Source organism: Salarias fasciatus, unplaced genomic scaffold (genome assembly GCF_902148845.1).
Source record: "Salarias fasciatus unplaced genomic scaffold, fSalaFa1.1, whole genome shotgun sequence".
In the NCBI taxonomy this organism is placed as follows: Eukaryota; Metazoa; Chordata; class Actinopteri; order Blenniiformes; family Blenniidae; genus Salarias; species Salarias fasciatus.
Window position 1 is genome coordinate 177,302 of NW_021941379.1, and position 20,507 is coordinate 197,808.

The 20,507-nt window shown below is 46.7% G+C and overlaps 3 long non-coding RNA genes across 4 annotated transcripts; 2 read left to right on the forward strand and 1 right to left on the reverse strand.

Annotated features, from left to right (window-relative positions):
- The first annotated feature begins 1,120 nt into the window (after positions 1 to 1,120).
- LOC115385323 (uncharacterized) lies at positions 1,121 to 6,227 on the forward strand. The gene is made up of 2 exons (XR_003931117.1): positions 1,121 to 5,573; positions 5,780 to 6,227. It is a non-coding gene; the product is annotated as an uncharacterized LOC115385323 (long non-coding RNA).
- Positions 6,228 to 13,797: 7,570 nt separating this feature from the next.
- On the forward strand, positions 13,798 to 15,339 carry LOC115385322 (uncharacterized). Its single transcript, XR_003931116.1, has 2 exons — positions 13,798 to 15,045; positions 15,123 to 15,339. It is a non-coding gene; the product is annotated as an uncharacterized LOC115385322 (long non-coding RNA).
- A 2,139-nt stretch (positions 15,340 to 17,478) lies between these two features.
- Positions 17,479 to 20,302, reverse strand: LOC115385320 (uncharacterized). 2 transcript variants are annotated; one of them, XR_003931113.1, is made up of 3 exons: positions 20,075 to 20,302; positions 19,754 to 19,873; positions 17,479 to 17,872 (listed from the first exon to the last, which is right to left on the reverse strand). It is a non-coding gene; the product is annotated as an uncharacterized LOC115385320 (long non-coding RNA). The 2 variants fall into 2 exon arrangements; XR_003931112.1 differs by having other exon boundaries at positions 17,481 to 17,875.
- Positions 20,303 to 20,507: the final 205 nt, after the last annotated feature.

Genomic DNA, 20,507 nt, shown 5'->3' on the forward strand with positions numbered 1-20,507 from the left:
TTCGCGGATCACATGCCGGTCACATGATCTGGTCACATGACCAGACAGCCGCTCGCGCTGTGCGCTCGTAGCTAAGCTACTCGGTTCAAACAGGACGTCAACCATGAAGCTCCAGGTCCATTCTCCACCTCTAACCTGTCAGTCACCATAACCACACAGTTTGTCCTCCAGTCCCCTGCCTGCTACGTGAGGAGAAGCGGCGCTGCCGGCACGAAAAAAACTGCAAATCGTCGCGGCGCAGCCGGCATCGCTGCACTACGATTCCCAGAATGCCTTGGGACCGGTCACATGACCAGACAGCCGCTAAGCGCTGCGCGCTTGTAGCTAAGCTACTCGGACGTCAAACATGAAGCTCCCAGGTACATTATCCACCATCGTGATTGAAAAAAAAGAAAGACGCTTTTGGCCAAGTTGGTAAGCAGCTTACAGTCAAGTCCGCACCGACCAACTCGGTCACTCGAGAGCCCCCCCTCCCGTGAGGCCGACTTGGCTTGATGCCGACTTGGCTTGATGCCGAGTTGGCTTGATGCCGAGTTGACTGTATCCCGGGGCGGTGCCGAGTTGGCCGGGGCCGACTTGGAGTGGTGCCGACCTGACTGTATCCCCCCCTCCCGCACCCGTGAAAACTCTCTGCTTTCCCACGTTGACGTCACACAGTGAAGATGGCTCCGCTGAGCCCCCTCCCCCCCCCCGCAGGCATTCGGCAATCAGCGTTGCCGCTTTTTGTGACTCCGATCACAGAGATAAACTTTAACCATCGTCTGAAAGCAACAATCAAACAAGAGCAAGAGCCTGAAGGGTCTATGCTTGGTGAGTTTCTAACAGGAAAAGACGTTTTTGCGTGTCCTTGTGTGTAGAGAAGCGAGAGCTAAAGAGCTAAAGCTAGCCAGCGTATTTGTTTTGAAGCGCTGATTGATTGTAGTACGCTGTCAGTCAAAGTCCACAGGGGGAGAGGCGGGATTTTCAGTGAAACGGAGCGTTTTCTCTTCCGGGTTTCAGAATTAGCCCCAGAAAATCTTTTATTTCACACAAAATTACTTTAACTTAGCGCCAAAAATAAACTATTACCATGTTAATGCCATTTCTAGGGTTTGGACTTGCTAAAAAAGCATGATACAGCCCCTTTAATAAATATAATTTTTTGAATCATTTGTGTCGTTAGTGTTTAACAGTTATGAATGGAATGTCGATCTCTTCTGTCCAAGAACTCCAGAATCCTTCAGGTTTTACTGTTAAAATTTGGTAATTATTAATAATCTAATTATTAATCCAAATTAATAGTTGAACCAAGTTAATGAGACTGATTACAACAAAGTGACTATCTTTTCCTACGAGACGTAGGTGGTGCCCTGAGGTTTTCTGATGAAATCAGATCCAAAATTCTTTAATTATCTTTGATAAACATGAATTATTACTGATAGCCAAATTCATTAAGTTGAAATCACAACATTATTGGTGCGGCTTGTGTGAGCCAGAAGAACCTTAATGCTGTGAACCCCAACACCTGTTTAAAGGTCAAGTATGTGGAGAAATGCACCACACCCTCTTATGAAACAATAATTGTTTTGTTCAAGTCAGTAAACCAGTAAACCTATAAACCAAACAGAGTCTGAGTAAAACAAAAGCTGCAAGTCACACTGACTTGAGCAACCAGGAAACACAGAAGGGATTTTCTTTCAATCTCAACAACTGAAATCTCTTTTTGACAACGTACATGGTCAGTTCTATTCTATTCTATTCTATTCTATTCTATTCTATTCTATTCTATTCTATTCTATTCTATTCTATTCCATATCTGCAATAATGCTCAAATGAAAGACAAAGCTTCTAATGTGTCAGTCTTAAAAAAATGAAAGTCATTCTTCACTGGGTTAAAATATCTGATAGCAAACATGCATCAGTGAACATTTACTTCAAACTGCTAAATGTTCGCCTCCATTATAAGACCAGAGCACAATTAATCCTCTAGTTCTGTTACAAAAACGAGCTGTGCGGATCATCCACAAGGTGGGTTTTTTAGAACACACACATCATTTGTTTACTCAATCAAAGTTGTTTAAATTCAATGATCTCGTAAAATATAACACATCAATCATTATTTTTAAAGCTTTCAATAAATTATTACCAACCAATCTTCAACGCTTCTTTATAATTCGAGAGCAAACACATGATTTGAGAGGTTATGCTAATTTTACATTACCCAAAGTTCGAACTACTCGTAAAAGATTTTGTGTGTCTGTGTGTGGGGTGGAACTCTGGAACAGTTTGAACTTACAGCACAAGCAATGCCAAAATATTAATAGATTTAAACTGTATCATAAACACCAGATCTGGTCTAAATATAGGTACAGCATGTTGTAACTCACCTTGTCATTTACAGTTATTGATCACTGTGTTATTCTGTACCATAATACGTTCTCCTTCTGTCGTTTTACATGCCGGCCATTTTCCATGCTGGTTTATTGTCTATATTAATGTTCCATTACCTTCAACTGTATTCTGTTCTTTCACCTTGCTCAATTTCTGGAAGCCTGTCCATTCTAGTATCTGTCCAGTTCTGCTATTAGTCCATTACCATTGCTGGTATTTGTCCATTCTGGTATTCTGTCCATCACAATTGCTGGTTTTTGTCAATTACCATTGCTGGTATTGTCTAATTGTTTGTCTATTGTTTATTATGTTTTGTCTTGTAACATAACTATGCTGCTCATAGTGTTTCCATAGATGAGCTTGGGGGTATTAAATAAGTTTTCTTCCTCCTACTCCCTTTTTCAGGCATTCTATGTTTATGTTATCATATTGGAATTTTTTCATTTTTTCATTGTTATAAATCACCTGAAATGAATGAATAAAAAAAAAAATAAATAAATCATGGATGACGGAGGTCATTGTGGGCAGTGATAAGTTGGCGGTTGTAACTTTCCATTACAAAATATTACGAAATCATCACTTTCTTTACTGAAATACTTGGAAACTGCAAAAACACCTAAGTAGTCACAACATTTACTTTAACTTCAGCTGCTTTTCGAATTCAGTAAAATTATATTTTCATTTTCATCGTAAAAACACTGCTCTTTACTGATGTACTACAATTTAACATGTCATTGGCAACAATCTGAATATGACTTTTGAGATGGATTGCATCTGAAAGTAGACATCGTGTAACTTGGTGTTTGTGTGAAGCAGATGTCTTATCTCTTCAATCCATCGTCCCAAATTCTGGATGTCCTGGATAAACTTGCCTTGTCAGTGGTTAAGTAGAAGCAAACATACACTTTGGTAAATACACTGAATCAACTCTATTTTTAAATAAAAGTGGAAAGCAATGAAATGTACGCAGAATTTTTCACTTTATTTCTTGTGCTTTTTAAAATATATCTTGAACTTGGTTTTGTAATGAGAATTGTGAAGGAAATGTTATTTGAACACACACACACCAACACAAAATGTCTATTTTCAAACGGCGTATATTGTGGGAAAGAAGGACTCATAAGTTAAGATTTGCCAGAAATATTGTAGAACATTTATAAAATTTGAAAGATAAATTACACATTACAAAACAAAAGGAAAGCTACAAATGTATCTATGGTTCTATGAATCCCGGATGACGGCCAGAGCGCTCTGTCACTCAGAAACTTTCTACTTCATCCCTCCCTCCAGGAGGCGGTGTTAAAAGCACTGAATTCATAGTCAGGAGGAAACCCAGAGACCAATCTCACTGAGAAGCCTCTGCAGAGCCAAGGACCACGGTGGATGGGGAGTGGCGGCATTCATGCTCTTACAACCCAGAAAAAAAAGTGCTGGTGTTCCCCAGGAGGCAGCAGCATATATGTCGTCTTTGATTGGAGTGTGGGCACCGCTCCAGTGGGGTGACAGCACAGACCCGATGGTAGAGAGAAGTTCGCCACCTGATAAGAATGGTGAAAGGTATCCAGAATTCAGTGGGATAAACAGTGCTTGAAAAGGGCAGAGTCTCCATCAGGGCCTCCATAACAGCCCAAAAGCTGTTTGGAGGCACCAATTCGTGTGGTACGGTCAATATAGCATCCCAGGCCTCTGGCTGGTCACAAGAGTTCCTCCAGGTCTCCAGCAACCCTTGATGGAGAGCCATGTCATGGCAGAGCAGGATTACTATTGCAACAACACATCATCAGTAGGGTCAAACTAACCTGTCTCACGACGGTCTAAACCCAGCTCACCTTCCCTATTAGTGGGTGAACAATCCAACGCCTGGTGAATTCTGATAGGAAGAGCCGACATCGAAGGATCAAAAAGCGACGTCACTATGAACGCTTGGCCGCCACAACCCAGTTATCCCTGTGGCATTTTACAGGCTGAATAGACTGTAGACCAGACACCACCTTTGTGAAAAGGGCAACGTTCGGTCTTATGCTGCGTTCACACCGGATGCGAGTAGCGCGGCGAGTGCGGCCGATTTACATAGAAAATATATGGTTTTCGCGCGGTAAGGAAGCGGCGAGCGGTGACGCGGCGAGAATTCAGCGAATTGAGCGGCGGCCGCTCCGCCGCTCTACTCACGCGGATCGCGCGGCGGCCGCGCAAACCGCTCTACTCGCGCCGCTCAAAGTTGGAAAAGCTGAACTTTTGAGGGAATTCGCGAGCGGCGAACCAATCACATTGCCGCTCTATATGACGTCGTTTATGACGAACCGGAGCACCCGCGAAACACCAGAAATGGATGATAAACTGATTACAGCGGTCTGCGCTCGCCCTGAGCTTTACGACCCTTCGTCGTATTTTTATCGGGACAGGAATAAAAAGGAGCTTGCTTGGAGGAAGATTAGTGAGGAGGTCGGGTCCCCGGGTAAGTTTTGTTCACTTTTTACGTGAGTGCGCCTTGTAAATGTGTGTAGCTACTCAAAATCTGGTTAGCACAATGTTAGCTACAATGCTACTGCTCGTTCTCCGTTCACTAGTCAATGTGTGTTTATTCAGCTGAAGTATACAAAAAGCGGTGGAAAAACCTGAGGGACACGTACACCAAAGAGAGCAGGAAGGAGAAAGAGAGGAGGAGAAGCGGTGCAGCAGCAGAGTCAGCACAGAGGTGGAAGTACCTTGCTGTCCTGTCTTTCCTCGAGCCCTTCATCACCCCCCGGGAAACATCGGGCAACATGTCCCAGGGAGGGGCCGAGGGGGGTCAGGCAGCAGGGTACAGCCCAGAGCCGCAGGAAGAAGCAGCAGCAGCAGCAGCAGGGCTGTCAGGTGCAGGTCGGTGGTAATGACAAGGAAAAAGAGCAGATATGAAATGGTAGAGAAAAAAAATGCTTTGTCTGCCCAGTTTGCTGCCTTTTTTTTAATAATAATTGTCGGAATTATCATTATTTCTGTCTTTATTATTATTTTTAATTCGTTATTGATGATATTGGTAGTAGTATAACAGTAATTTTAGTAATTTAAGTATAGAAGTGCACATTGCATGTGGCGTGAAATCATTTTAACTTTTTTCATGACAGAATCAGACACTGAGCCTGATGCCCTGCCTGGCCCAGAGTCCCCCGCTGCTGCTGCTGCTTCCACCTCTGTGCTGACTGACCCCGCTGCTGCAGCTGCAGGTGAGCATGCATCCAAAGAAATGTTTCATTACTTGAATTTAGGTATTTTACCAAACTTCTCATCTGCCTTCTTGATTTTGCTTGTGATTTGCTAAAGAAGTCCTTAACAACTTTATAAACAGAATGTGTGCAGGTTTATTGTTTATTTCGTATTTTTGTGAAGCTTGTTTCTGCTTTTAACATTCTCATTGCTTTGTTTTTTTTAGGCCCACCAAAGAAGAGGCAAAGAAGGAGGCCCCAGTTCTCTCCAGGGCCGTCCGAGTATGAATGCCGGATCATGGAGGAACTGAGGGCCAGCAGGGAGGCGCGATTGTCTAGTCCAATGACACCTGATGACCACTTCCTGCTTTCTTTGGGGCCTCTCCTGCAAAAAGTGCCACCTCATCTCAAAGACTTTGTAAAATTTCAAATTCACAAATTACTTTATGAGAACAGCACTGTAACGCTGAATTTGGAACCATTGGAGCCGTCAGAGTGATTTTTCACTAAACGAGGTGACATCTTTTGCAGGAGAGGAAAGACTTCTTTACGTGTCTCTCATTTTTTCCACCGCACCTCCTCCAAGCAAGCTCCTTTTCATTCCTGTCCCATGTTTAAATATGTAAATAGTTTTCTGTGTAATAATAATTCAAATTAAATATTCTTTTGTATCAAGACTTGGTTTGGTACTTCAAGAACAGCATTTTTATGGTTGGTTTAAAAGGTTTACCTTTCAAAATACTAATCTTTTAAACACAAAGGAAGGATGGACAAAAGGTAAAGTTGCTTTGAATGTTTTATTAATTTCACCTTATTAGACGTGATGATCTTGAAGACAGCAGTGGAGTCAGTAATTACCTGCAAAAAGGAAGAGACGTGAAAAGAACAACGGTACATGCAGCATAACCATGTGCTTAGAAAACATGACATTATAGCTTTTTATGTCAAATATTAATTAGTGAATATACATTTTTAAAGTCAGACAGCAATAAATAGACAGAGACTGCCTGCTCTTTATTTGTTTTGGGTGGCTCTTAAAAGAACCGTTGTGGGTCAGTCGTGTGGAGGACTGACTACTCCGCTGGCTGCCACGGCACAGATCCCTCCTGGCTGAAGTGGGCCATGAACACCTCCCTCGTTGCCATCGCCTCTCTGGTGGAATTGTTGGCTCCCACCCGCCTCACACCTGGGAGTGGTTCTTCACCTTGGGCTGGAGCTCTCCTCAAAGCAGGTGTTGGCCCACGCATCCTCATGAAGTTGTGGAGAACACATGTGGCCTTCACGCACTTCTCCACAACTTCTGGGAGGACCTCCAGTTCACGGCGAAACATCCTCCACTGTGCAGACCAAATCCCGAAAGCATCCTCCACCATCAGCCTGGCCCGGGAGAGACGATAATTGAAGATGCGCTGCTCACGGGAAAGGTCGCCACGTCCAGGGAAGGGGCGCATTAAATTCCTGCGCAGCGGAAAGGCCTCATCTGCGACAAAGACATGTGGCTGGGGTCCTCTGTGTTCAGCTCCAGGTAGGGGCCGGTCACCAGGCAGATCCAGCGTGCCCTCACGCAGAGCCTGACCAAAGGCAGAGTTGGCCAGGGTCCCTCCATCGCTCGATCTGCCGTACCCACCAACATCGATGACTCTGAATCTGTAATGGGCGTCCACTACAGCGAGGAGGACTATGGAGTAGCCCCCCTTGGAGTTATAAAAGAGCGACCCTGAGTTGGGAGGTGCCTTTATTTTGACATGCTTCCCATCCAGAGCGCCACAGCACAGAGGGAAGTTCCACCGCACCTCGAACTCCTCTGCAATGGACCTCCACTCCTCAGCTCCAGGCACAGCCATGAACTCCTCCACCAGGCCGTCCCAGATGGCTGCCACCACATCTGGGACGATGGTGGAGACAGTGGAGACCCCCACCCTGAAGCTGTCAGCGATGGTCCGGTAGGAGTCACCAGTGGAGAGGAACCTGGAAGTAAACAACAGATTCATTATAACAAACTGATAGAAATAATAAAATATGTTTCATCTTGGGCCTGTGTAGCAACTGAGACCTAGTTTAAATGTAATTTAAAATCCAATAGGTGGCGGTGTTGCACTGTATGTAATTTTATCTTGCGTTTATTTGTATGCTGTATTTAGAAAGAGTCACGGTAAATATTGTTTGTTTTTGCATATTAATTGAAGTATTTTGATAAGAATTAAATTTATACTTGTATTTATTTATTTGAAAGGGGGAAAATTGTATTTAACCGTTCGAGTTTCACTTTCGGGTGATGACATGTCAGCGGAGTGTCCGCATCTGATCAGCTGATGGCGGAAGATTGCCTCACGGTGGAAAGTTTATTATTATTATTTTTAGTAGGGATGTGCGATACCACTTTTTTTCAGACCGATACCAAGTACGAGTACTTCATCTTCAGTACTCACCGATACCGATACTTGCATACCGATACTTTATATACATAAAATGTAAAATAATGCAATGAGATTATTTTTGAAAATGAATTTTATTTCCAATAAAAAGGCAGCCCAGCCACTACGTTTAAGTCCAAAATAATAGTCTGAAAAATAAAACAAGCAACTCTGAGTTTGCACTTATTTAAATGAAATTAAGTGCAAGATAAAACAATTTCTCTGAGTTTTACACTTTACATAAACTAAGGTTTTTAAATGTACTAATTTTAATGATTTTTTTATGAACTAAAGTCAAAGATAGAAAAACCCCTGAGTTTAAAGAGTCGCTCGTGTTCTTTGTGCTGCTCTCGGATCTCTGCTCTTCAGTTTCTCGGTCTTCTGCAGTTTTCCGTCGAGTTGCTGCCGGAGTTTTCTTTTTTTCCAGCACAACAGCGTCAGACTCTCGTCCACAAGCTTCGCCCTGAGGTGTTTAAACAAATTACTAGTGCTAAATGAACAACATCGCGCACCTCCTTTAGCAATTTTAGCATTGCAGAGTTAGCATTCTGCAAAGCTCGGCTCGTTTTCACTTGTATAAAAGAATTTTCACACCGGCGGAGTTTTGGTGAGACGAGCAGCCGTTCTGGATTCATCCTGTTGTCTCTGCTCTGGATGAGACTCATGGAGAAGTCAGCCCGCTGCAGTGTAGCCCTGCGCCTGTCAGCGCTCCAGAGAGGAGCTTCTTCCTCCTTCATGTTTGTCGGCAGCTTGCATCCCATTCGGTTGCACTACCGCCAACTGCTGGTGAGGAGGGCTTACTACGCGTGGGGTTTTCTTGCCGTGAGTATCGGCGGCTGGCATCGGTAGCCTTCACGAGTACCCGATACCTTGAAATAAGGCCAGTATCGGCCCGATACCGATACCTGGTATCGGTACTCGCACATCCCTAATTTTTAGTATAAACTATTTGTGTTAAAAGCACATTTTTCAGAAAAAAAATATATTAAACACAACGCAGGAAATTTCTCAGTTGAAAGGAATCAGACTTTTGACAAAAGACACATCAAAAGGCTCAAATATGAACGTATTAAGAGCAGAATTGGGACTTTTCATGTAGTGAATGGTTTAAATTATACTTTGATCTCTGAACTGTATTTCAAAGCAATTAAATAATAACCTGGTTTAATCCTGGTTTTGCGCACTTACCGCAGACAGATGGAAAGGCGCTCATCAGGTGGAATAGAGCGCCTGTAGTTGGTGTCCTGGTACGTGATGCGAGCGCCGATGCGGGACAGCAGCTCGTCAAACTGGGCCCGGGAGAGACGGAAGTACCGCTGAAAGCGTCCTTCATCCTGGCGCAGCTCCTGGAGTAAATGGTGAAACTCACCATACTCTGAACGCCTTTCCAAAATATGATGAATCCAGACACGTCGCCTGGACTCACGACGACGACGTTGTCGGGCTTTATTTAGCAAATAAAGAAAAGCCAATGTCTCGATCTCATCCGCCATTGTCGAAAAGACCGCCGGCAACAGAGACGCGAATTCAGTGGCAGCCGCTGTTGGGTCACAAAATGCACACGCGGCCAACCAGGGGCGGATCGCGCGGATCTCGCCGCGCTACTCGCTGCCGGTGTGAACGAAGCATTAGAGTAAATGATTATGATTACGTTGTTTTCGCGAGCTCAGCTGGCATGAAGTGCTTCGGCTGTGGACAGGAGGGACACACCATCAGGGCCTGCCCGGCCGCGTCTGCTCCATTTGGTTCAGCAGGACCTGGCTCTCCGGACTCCGGCTCTGCTGGGTTTGGCTCGGCGGAGGCGGGCCTGGCGGGACCGGGTTCCGGGGGACCCGGTGCTGCCGCCGCGGCCGCGGCCGCTCCGGCCCCGGCGCCGCGGGCCAACGCCTGGGGGGTCCCCCCACCGGCGGCGGCTCCGCGCTCCGGGCTCCCGGGGGACGCGGCGGCCGGGGCTCAGTCCGAGCGGCCGACTGCGGCTCCTCGGACCTTCCCGAGGAGGCGATCTGTCGTGGCCCCACAGGAGAGCACCGAGCACGGGGTGAGTAGTGTAAACACACCGGGTGAAGCTGCGGGTGGCGGCAGGGGGGAGGAGAGAGAGTCTGCCGGGTGGAGGGACACCGACAATAATGTAAATAACACTGCGGAGGTGGAGGGGAAAAAAGAAAAAATACAGGAAAAAATAGTGGGTGAGGGAGGGGAGGAGAAGCAAGGTGAGGTGGAGGGACAGGTGGAGGAGGCTCCGGGTGAGACAGTGGTGGAGGAGCGGGTGGAAAGGGAGAAGGGAGGAAAAGCGATGGAGGAGGAGGGGAAGCAGGCAGGAGCGCCTCCTGGGCTGAACAGGTGGAGGAGGCAGAGATGGAGGAGGATAGAACGGACAGGGTAAAACCATGTAAAAGAAAGAAAAAAGGCAATAATGCAGATGCGAAGAAAAGTTGTGTGGAGGAGCGGCTGTCAGACAGTGACAGTGAGTGTGTGTCAGACAGCAGTGACGTTTCTTTTAGCAGCTCACAGAAAAACAGGTCTTCATACAGCGCAGACAAACTTAAAATGTTTTTACACCAGACCAAAAACCAGCACAGGGTGAAGGTGGGGGATCATTTCCCTGACCTGAATGGTTTTATTTTATCAGCCAGGCTCCATATGAGCAACAGACAGGAGTCTGGCCTCACGGATCAAGAATGCTACCATTTAAAAAAGCTGGTGCCAAAAGCCAAGAAACAATTAAATGATGAAGGTGGTAGCCAAGCATTTTTTTAATTAATTTATTTGTTCTTATCCTGGTTTTAGACATCTCATTTATCATGGATGTTTTTAAGCTGGGTGTTTTAAACATAAATGGAGCCAGAGATCTGAGAAAGAGACAGTCAGTTTATGAGACAGCCACACTTAAGAAGATCGACGTCCTGTTCCTTCAAGAAACGCACAGTGATTTTAACATTGAGGCTGAATGGAGGAGGGAATGGAGGGGGGAGGCCATCTTAAGCCACCTTACTCCTCTCAGTGGAGGAGTGGGCCTCCTCTTCTCCAGGGCTTTTAACCCCAACTCCCTGGAGGTCCAGCATTGTGTACAGGGGAGGCTGCTTTTAGTTAAAGCTCAGTTCCACCATTTTAAACTTGTATTTATTAACATTTATGCTCCAACAGCTGGTGCAGAGAGGAAGCAGTTTTTCCTCAAACTGTCTGAGGTGGTAAGTGGGTGTGGGTCGGAGGACTATTTGTTTGTGGGGGGGGATTTTAACTGCACGGAAGACGCGACTTTGGATCGCAATCATGCAGAGCCTCATCCAGCCTCTCAGCACGTCTTGAAGCAGCTGGTCCACTCTCAGGGCGTTGTGGACGTTTGGAGAAGGATGCATCCTGACTGTCGGCAGTACACCTGGTCCCACTGTAGAGAGAGCAGGGTCTCCTCAGCCAGGCTGGATCGTATTTATTGTTTTAAGCATCATGTTAATGTTTTTAGGAGGTGTGATATTTTACCGGTTGGTTTTACTGATCATTGTCTACTTTTAAGCAGTATTTTTATCAGGGATGTCAGACCAAGGAGTGCTTACTGGCATTTTAACTCTGTTTTAACCTTTGATAGAAGTTTTAGGGAGGCTTTAATGTTTTTTTGGCAGGGTTTTAGACAGAGGAAGGGAGATTTTAGCAGTCTTAGGCAGTGGTGGGACCATGGTAAGACGCAGATCAAACTCCTGTGTCAACAGCACACCCTCAATGTCACAAGTGATATCACCAGGTCTATGAAGGATCTGGAGACCGAGATAGTGGAACTGGAACATTTAAGTGAGTCCACAGGAAATCGAGGTGACTTTGAAAACCTCAAAAGGAAAAAAATGGCTTTAGCCGACCTGCTGAACGTTAAAGTGCAGGGCGCACTGGTTCGGTCCCGGTACCAGACCATCACAGGGATGGATGCTCCCTCTAGCTTCTTCTTTAGCCTGGAGAAAAAGGCCGGACAGGGGAGAGTGATCCACGCACTGCTTTCAGACACGGGGGAGGAGATCACCGAACCAGGCCAGATACGGAGGACGGCGGTGGGCTTCTACTCCTCCCTGTATGGGAGTGAGTTCAAGGAGGAGCAGGAGCTCCTAGAGGGGTTCCTGAGGGGACTGCCTCGGGTCTCTGAGGAGACCAACACTGAACTGGAGGCCTGCCTGGACATGCAGGAGCTGCGGGCAGCGCTGCAGGCGATGCCAACGGGCAGGTCTCCTGGGATCGACGGGCTCACCGCCAAGTTCTACAAGGCCTTCTGGGACATCCTGGGTACGGATGTCCTGGACGTCCACAACGAGTGTCTGGCCTCTGGTTCCTTGCCAGTGTCCTGCAGGAGAGCAGTCCTCACACTGCTCCCCAAGAAGGGGAACCTGCAGGACATCAAGAACTGGCGCCCCGTGTCCTTGCTCTGTGTGGATTACAAACTCCTGTCCAAGGTCTTGGCCTCCAGGCTGGGGAGGGCTATGGAGCAGGTCATCCACCGGGATCAGACCAACTGTGTCCCCGGCAGGTCCATGGTGGACAACATCCACCTGATTCGGGATGTTTTGGAAGTCTCTAGTTCTTTGGACATCGATGCTGGTCAGATTTCAGTAGACCAGGAAAAGGCTTTTGACCGAGTTGAACACAGCTTCCTTTGGAGGGTCATGGAAAGTTTTGGGTTCAGCGCTGGTTTCATAGCTAAGATCCAGGTGCTGTACAGGGACATTGAGAGTGTGCTGAAGATCAACGGCAGTCTGTGTGCTCCTTTTAGGGTGTGTAGAGGTGTCAGGCAGGGCTGTGCTCTGTCTGGGATGCTCGATGCGCTCTCCCTGGAGCCCCTCCTCTCTAAGCTATGTTCCAGTCTGCAGGGTCTGCTTTTACCGGGTTTTAGTGAAAGCATGATTTTATCGGCCTATGCAGACGATCTTATTGTTTTTATAAGGAATCAAGGGGACGTAGATATTTTAGTTAATATTATTAAAGATTTTAATGTGGCATCCGCAGCAAGGGTCAGCTGGGGGAAGAGCGAGGCCCTTGCTGTCGGCAGGTGGCATGGCGGTCTCCCAGTTCTTCCCCAAAATTTAACATGGAGGAGGGAGGGCCTCAAATATCTGGGAATTTATGTTGGAAAGGAACATTTTGTTCAGAAGAACTGGGAGACCGTCATGGAAAAGGTGGAGGCTAAGCTCTCCAAGTGGAGGTGGCTCCTCCCGAAAATGTCACTTCGGGGCAGAGTCTTGGTTTTAAATAATCTGGTTTCATCCCAGCTGTGGCATCGGCTCACCAGTGCAGACCCTCCTCCAGGTCTCCTGGCTCAAATTCAAAGGAAAATGATCGATTTCTTCTGGGATGGTCTGCACTGGGTGCCACAGGGGGTGCTGTTTTTAGACAGAGAGGAGGGGGGCCAGGGCCTGGTCCACTTGGCCAGCCGGACCGCCACTTTTAGACTCCAGTTCCTGCAGAGGTACCTCGCAGGACCGGCGGATCTGGTGTGGAGAGGCGTGGCCAGCTGCATCCTGAGGCGGGCCAATAAGTTGGGGTTGGATAATGTTCTGTTTTTGACTGATCCCAAATTTCTAAATCTCAAGGGGCTGCCTCCGTTTTACCAGAGTTTATTTAAATGTTGGGCCTTATTTTCACGCAGAAGGTGCCTGAAAGCCGACTCTCTGCACTGGCTGTTGAAAGAACCTCTGATCCACGGATCCAGACTGGACATCAGCGGAGCCTCGACCCCCGGCCTCACCGGAAGGCTGATCCAGTCTGGGACCCTCACCGTGGGCTCGCTGCTGGGGATGCAGTCCATCCGGGTGTCCCAGGGGCTCCTGGAGAAGTGGAGGAGTGCACTGACGCCCAGAGACAGGAGCCTGCTGAGGAGGTACAGCCAAGGAGAACTCTCCCCGGATGCTGAGGACCCCTTCCCCGAGGTCCTGCTGAGCCTGGAGCTGGGGGACCTGTCCGGCCCCCTCCTGAAGACCACACAGCCTGAAAGACTGTCCTTGCACAAAGCAGACAAGAAAATTTTTTACAGGAACTGTGTGAAGAGCATCCACAAGGGTGGACTGAGCAACAGGCCCCCCACTGTGTGGTCACAGAGACCGGGACAGGCTGGACCTGCACCCGGCCCACAGTGGAGGATTTTATACAAGCCCCCCTTTGAGAAAACGGACTGGAGACCTCCAGTGGAGGATTTTACACGGTGCCATCGCCTCCAATGCTTTTATCTCTGTCCTCAACCCTGCTGTTTTAAACACATGCCCCTTCTGCCATCAGAGAGAGACTATTTATCACGTTTTTACTGAGTGCAAGAGGCTCACAGGCTTCTTCACTCTTTTAACGGCAGTTTTTAGTCTTTTTAGTGTTGCTTTTACTGAGAGAACTTTTATTATGGGAGCTGGCTACAAACAAAAAGAAAAAAACAAGTGGCAGCTCCTTAATTTTATCTCAGGGGAAGCTAAGATGGCGATTTATGTCAGCAGAAGGAACAAGGTTGAGGGCAGAGAAGGACAGGATGTCAGAGAGGTGTGGCAGGTCAACGTCAAATCCAGACTCTGGCTCGAATACCGGTTTTTTAAACAAAACAATGATTTAAATGCTTTTAAAGAGGTCTGGTGTTTTAAGGACATTCTGTGCTGTATGGACAACAATCAACTTCATTTTGCACATTTTTTAATTTGAAAGCATGAATGGTTTTTAAGAGTCTGACACACACTGTATTACTGTGAACTGTGCAAATAAAAGTGTCTTTAAAAATCAAAAAAAAAAATCTCTCTCTCTCTCTCTCTCTCTCTCTCTCTCTCTCTCTCTCTCTCTCTCTCTCTCTCTCTCTCTCTCTCTCTCTCTCTCTCTCTCTCTCTCTCTCTCTCTCTCTCTCTCTCTCTCTCTCTCTCTCTCTCTCTCTCTCTCTCTCTCTCTCTCTCTCTCTCTCTCTCTCTCTCTCTCTCTCCCCCTCCCCCCTTCTACCTGTCGGTGAGCAGGCTGTGTGGGCAGCTCCTCAGCTGATTGGAGTCTCCTGTCCAGAGTGGCTTCATCTGTTTCTCGTGCTCAGCTGTCTATTTAAGCTGGCTGCAGTCCACACTCTGACACTGGATCGCTGAACTCCCTGAGTCAGTTAGTACCAGAGTTTCTGTGTGTCTAGCCTTCTGTTCATGCTGCAACTGACTCCGTTCCTTCTCTGCTGCAGCCTGGACCTCCTCTGTCTATCCCCTTGCCTGCCACCTGCTCACCTGGCTGCCCTGGAGCTCGGTACCCCCCGGACTCGTCTCCCAGACTGTTACCCCACCAGGCTGCTAGAGTCTCAGAACCGTCCACAGCTGCTGGGAAAGCAGCACCTCGTCTCCTCGGCCTCGGAGTCGGCCCTCGGACCGGATCTGTTAATTAATAAACCTGATAAACCCTGACTTCCTGTTCTGGTTTGTCTTTCTGCATCTGAGCCTTCGTCTCACCCTCCGTGACATTTACAAATATGCTTTTCTGACAATGTTTATTTTGGCTCAAATAAACGTAGACAAAAGACAAAGCAATGCCTGGGGAGGACTGTTCATGCTGTGACCTGCACACATAGGAAATTGAAGTTTTTCACATCCTGACTCCATGTGGTACCATATCTCAATATCTCTTTTTAAAAGAATTGGAGGGCTTGAATTTCTCTTAAGTTAGGTTAGGTTAGATTAGGTTAAGATTTGTTTTCAAAGTTAGTCCTTGTGCATTCTGCGATGAATCAAATGAATCTTTAGAACACTGATTTTTTCCTGTCCTCTTTCTAAAACATTTTGGGATGATGTTAAAGATTGGATTTCTACGGTGGCCCTGAGGTGCAAAACACAACGGCAAATGAGAAAACACAACACAAAAAGACAAAACACAACGCCAAATCAGAAAACACAACACAAAAAGAGAAAACACCACACAAAAAGACAAAACACAACGCCAAATCAGAAAACACAACACAAAAAGACAAAACACAACACAAAAAGACAAAACACAACGCCAAATCAGAAAACACAACACAAAAAGACAAAACACAACACAAAAAGACAAAACACAACGCCAAATCAGAAAACACAACACAAAAAGAGAAAACACAACACAAAAAGAGAAAACACAACGCCAAATCATAAAACACAACACAAAAAGACAAAACACAACGCCAAATCAGAAAACACAACACAAAAACAGAAAACACAACGCCAAATCAGAAAACACAACACAAAAAGAGAAAACACAACGGCAAATCAGAAAACACAACGCCAAATCAGAAAACACAACACAAAAAGAGAAAACAACGGCAAAAGAGAAAACGGAAATCGGGTGACATCAGTCTTCTTCTTCTAATGATTTCCGGCGGGCTGTACGCTTGTTTAGTGCAATGCTGCCCCTTCAGGTTAAGTACTGGGTGACATCAGTCGTCGCTGATTGGACGAAAGAACTGGTCCGTCCTTTGAACCGGAAAGAGTCACAGTTCGCCACTAATCCAATGCCTCGGATCCTTAAGATGCAGTAAAAAACGCCTGTTTTTTTAATAAAATGCCGTAAAAAACGTGCGTTTTAAATCAGCAAGACGCGCAATTTTTACGTCGTTTTATAAGATGTTAATGAGCTCTGCCCTCTGAAAAACACAGCCAATAAGTCGAATTTTTCTGAAGCCAATCAGCAGAGAGCACAGCGACGCCAAAACAATGGATCCAAGACATTGCCAGCTCCTCTGCTAGAATAAATGACTGAAATTCAGAGGGTTAAAATATCGATTTGCACGAATTATAATCACCATGGCTGAAAACGCTGTGCTGAAAACGTGTGGGTAGTACAAAAAAACAAAACAACCCTTGATCATCACATTTTCAAAATGTATTAAGTCCATATCTGTACATACTTCTATATATTATAGCTCCAGTTATATTTTAGTAGTAGTTGTGTTATATTTTAGATCTGTTGTATATCAAGTTCAATGTTTTCTTCTTTTTGATTACGATTATTCTTTATTTGCAAATGTCCTCATTTATTTGCACCAGTTTGTTCTACGAGCCTCCATAACTAAATGTCTTCATGGTGAGATAAATACAGTCTATTCTGTTCTATATGAGGCACAGATCTGCTCATAACTGGGTAAAATTCATAAATTTTTTTTCTGACAGACAAAACAGTTTGCTGTTAAAGGTTTAGTTTCAAACCAGTCCTAGGAATTGTGCAGAGACTACATGCTTGTCAACATGAGGCCAGCTCAGAAGAGTTGGTTGATGACAGAATTGTTTTATAAGGCTGTACTTGGTGACAGTGTTGTTTAAAGCTGTAACAGGGTAATATTAAATCAGTATTGGCTTCTCCCTACATGTAGATGATACTGGCTCCACCTTACCTTTCGCTCTTCAACTGCAGTCAGACTGAAGTGTGTTTCCATAAAGCACCGTTACTGTAACGTGTCGCAGTGCAGAATTGTCTGGATTGAAGTTCATGATAATCACCATGTAAAATATTCAAAACACCACCCTGTGCATCCCTTACAAATTGAGTTATTTCATTTCCATTCAGCACCACTACTTAGAAAGAAATGCCAAATGCAAAAACACTGCTGTGCTTGTGTTGAGCAAGAACCAGTGAATTCAGACACATATGGGTGTGAAAACAGTTTTTATTGGAAAGGACATCAACACCACTAGTTGTTGAGTTACTCCTGTGGGTTCTCGGGGTCTGGACCTGCAGAGAGACCCGCTGCAGGGACATCTGAATGCCTGGCTCTGCTGCTGCTGAGAGGCCAAATCAGCCTGATTCAGCCTCACTGCACTGCTTCATCTTCAAGGAACTGCAGGTTCAGACGCCGCTCCTCCTGCTGCTCCTCCTGATGGACATGCCGTTCATCACGCTGCAGCTCCCAGCTCACCTGAAGCCTGAATTTCTCTCAGGGGCTCCGTCAGGTCTGGGTGGTGCTCCAGCCTCCTCCTGGGTAAAAAGCAAAGGGGGAAATAGAGCAGTTCAGCAAGGCACTGCCACACACACCCTGCCTCCACCCATCAGACCCTGTGGTAGCAGGTGGTGGAGACGATTTTGGACAGTAAAGGCCTCAGTATACTCCCCCGTCGCCACCACGGCGTTCCTACGCCGGCAACCCTACGCCGCTACTGAACATATCTTGCTCCTGCGTCAAGGGAACGCCCTCCTCTGCCAAGCCGCTAGCAGTCACAACAACAATGCGGCTTCCGTAGCTCCGGCTTTACCTAGACATCGATCTATAGACATAGATTTCTAGACGTACGTATCTAGACATGCGTGCATTTACCGAACATATATCCGCATGTATGACATATCTGGTGACAACGGGCTGTGGTGGAGGAGAGGCTGAGCAGACCGTGATGAAATATTGGTAAAACTAATGAGCTTTTGGACGATTAAAGCCGTTTGAGGAGCGGCTATACACATAGCCCCGTCTGCTAACAGTGCTAACACTGCTAACAGTATGGGGATGTGCGCCACTCAATTTTGGATCTCAATTTCTCCCGAAGCACTGTTCGGATCAGAAAAGCATTTCGGGTGAGTTCTACTTTATTCTATAAACAACGCGAAAGCGGACCAATCACAGCCCTCGACGTTCACGTCACCACGCGTCGAAACGACGCGAAGTCACAATTTTCGGGAGGCGCACGTCAAGCCCCGACGTAGGCCGACGTAGCCCGTCGTAGGACTACGACGTCTACGTCGTAGGAACGACGTAGCGGCGACGGGGAAGTATACTGAGGCCTTAACATTGCTGGATGTAATTCCCAGGGTGTAAATGCAGAGTGTGGCCTATCAGCTGACTGCTCTGCACTTCTGTAATGGATTAAATATTATCTATTGTCGTTTGTCCAGCAGTTTTTGCTACTTCACCAGTTTGTGTTCACTGTAAAGGCCTCAGTATACTTCCCCGTCTCCGCTACGTCGTTCCTACGACGTAGACGTCGTAGCCCTACGACGGGCTACGTCGGGCTACGTCGGGGCTTGACGTGCGCCTCCCGATAATTGTGACTTCGCGTCGTTTCGACACGTGGTGACGTGAACGTCGAGGGCTGTGATTGGTCCGCTTTCGCGTTCTTTATAGAATAAAGTAGAACTCACCCGAAATGCTTTTCTGATCCGAACAGTGCTTCGGGAGAAATTGAGATCCAAAATTGAGCGGCGCACATCCCTATACTGTTAGCAGTGTTAGCACTGTTAGCAGACGGGGCTATGTGTATAGCCGCTCCTCAAACGGCTTTAATCGTCCAAAAGCTCATTAGTTTCACCAATATTTCATCACAGTCCGCTCATGCCTCTCCTCCACGACAGCTCGGTGTCGCCAGATATGTCATATATGCAGATATATGTTCGGTAAATGCATGCGTGTCTAGATACGTACGTCTAGAAATCTATTTCTATAGATCTATGTCTAGGTAAAGCCGGAGCTACGGAAGCCGCATTGTTGTTGTGACTGCTAGCGGCTTGGCAGAGGAGGGCGTTCCCTTGACGCAGGAGCAAGATATGTTCAGTAGCGGCGTAGGGTTGTCGGCGTAGGAACGCCGTAGCGGCGACGGGGGAGTATACTGAGGCTTTAACACTGGACGAGGAGAGCTGTTCAGCGTAAACATCCACAGTTCAGAGCAACTGGAGCTGCAGAAACAGCAGCATAGATTTATTTCACTACTCTGCATCAATAGTACTGCACACTGGGCCCTGTATCCAGCTGGAGCAGCAGTGGTGAACGTATCAATGTGATACTTGATAGAATTCTACTTGATAGAATACCAGTATAGATGCTGAATCGTTTCCTGCATTACCTACAGCATGAACAAGGCTGTTGCTCACCTCCCAGCTGCTGGGGTTTCATAACACAGGAGAGTCCGGCTGGAGGTGGATGCTCCATCCTGACAACGTTGCATCTCTCTCCTCCACCCCTGGGCCCAGAGGAGGACGACTCCTGTCCTCCTGCAGAAACGTTACACAAACCACATGAAACACCACAATGCTACATGGCTGGGTGCAAAGCTATCTAGCCTAGCCGCGTGCTAATGCTAACCAGCTAGCGCGCTGCGTGGATACACTTTTAAGACAAAAACCTCAGATTTCAGTGGTGGATAGCAGCATGGTAACACTGGTGGTTGTACAGTTCAGAGTATTAAAACTTACCATCAGCTCCATCTCAGCCGCAGTCCACACAGCCTCTCCTCCGTTTCTTGCATTTTGCGCGGTGCTGACCGGGTCTGGAGCCGATAGAGAGCAGCCGCTCGGAGACGACGGTGTTTTTTTCCCCTTTTTTCCCCATTTGCGGTGATTTCCCCCCCCCCCCTTTTTTTTCCATTTCTAACGGCACCGTTCGGTTCCGTTGAACCTCCTCTGCAGTGATGGAAAGCAGCCGCTGCTTCTCCGGGGAAGACCGGTGTTCAGTAGACTTTTTGGAAAGGTTTGCGTTGCTGTCGCGGTGAGACCGGTGGAACAGATCGTCACAGATGGCTCGCTGCGTCGCGGGCTAGAACGCCGCATATCCGATCCGAACTGACCAGACCTGAACCGTACCGAAGCTGTGGAAAAGGGGCTTCAGTGGCGAACTGTGACTCTTTCC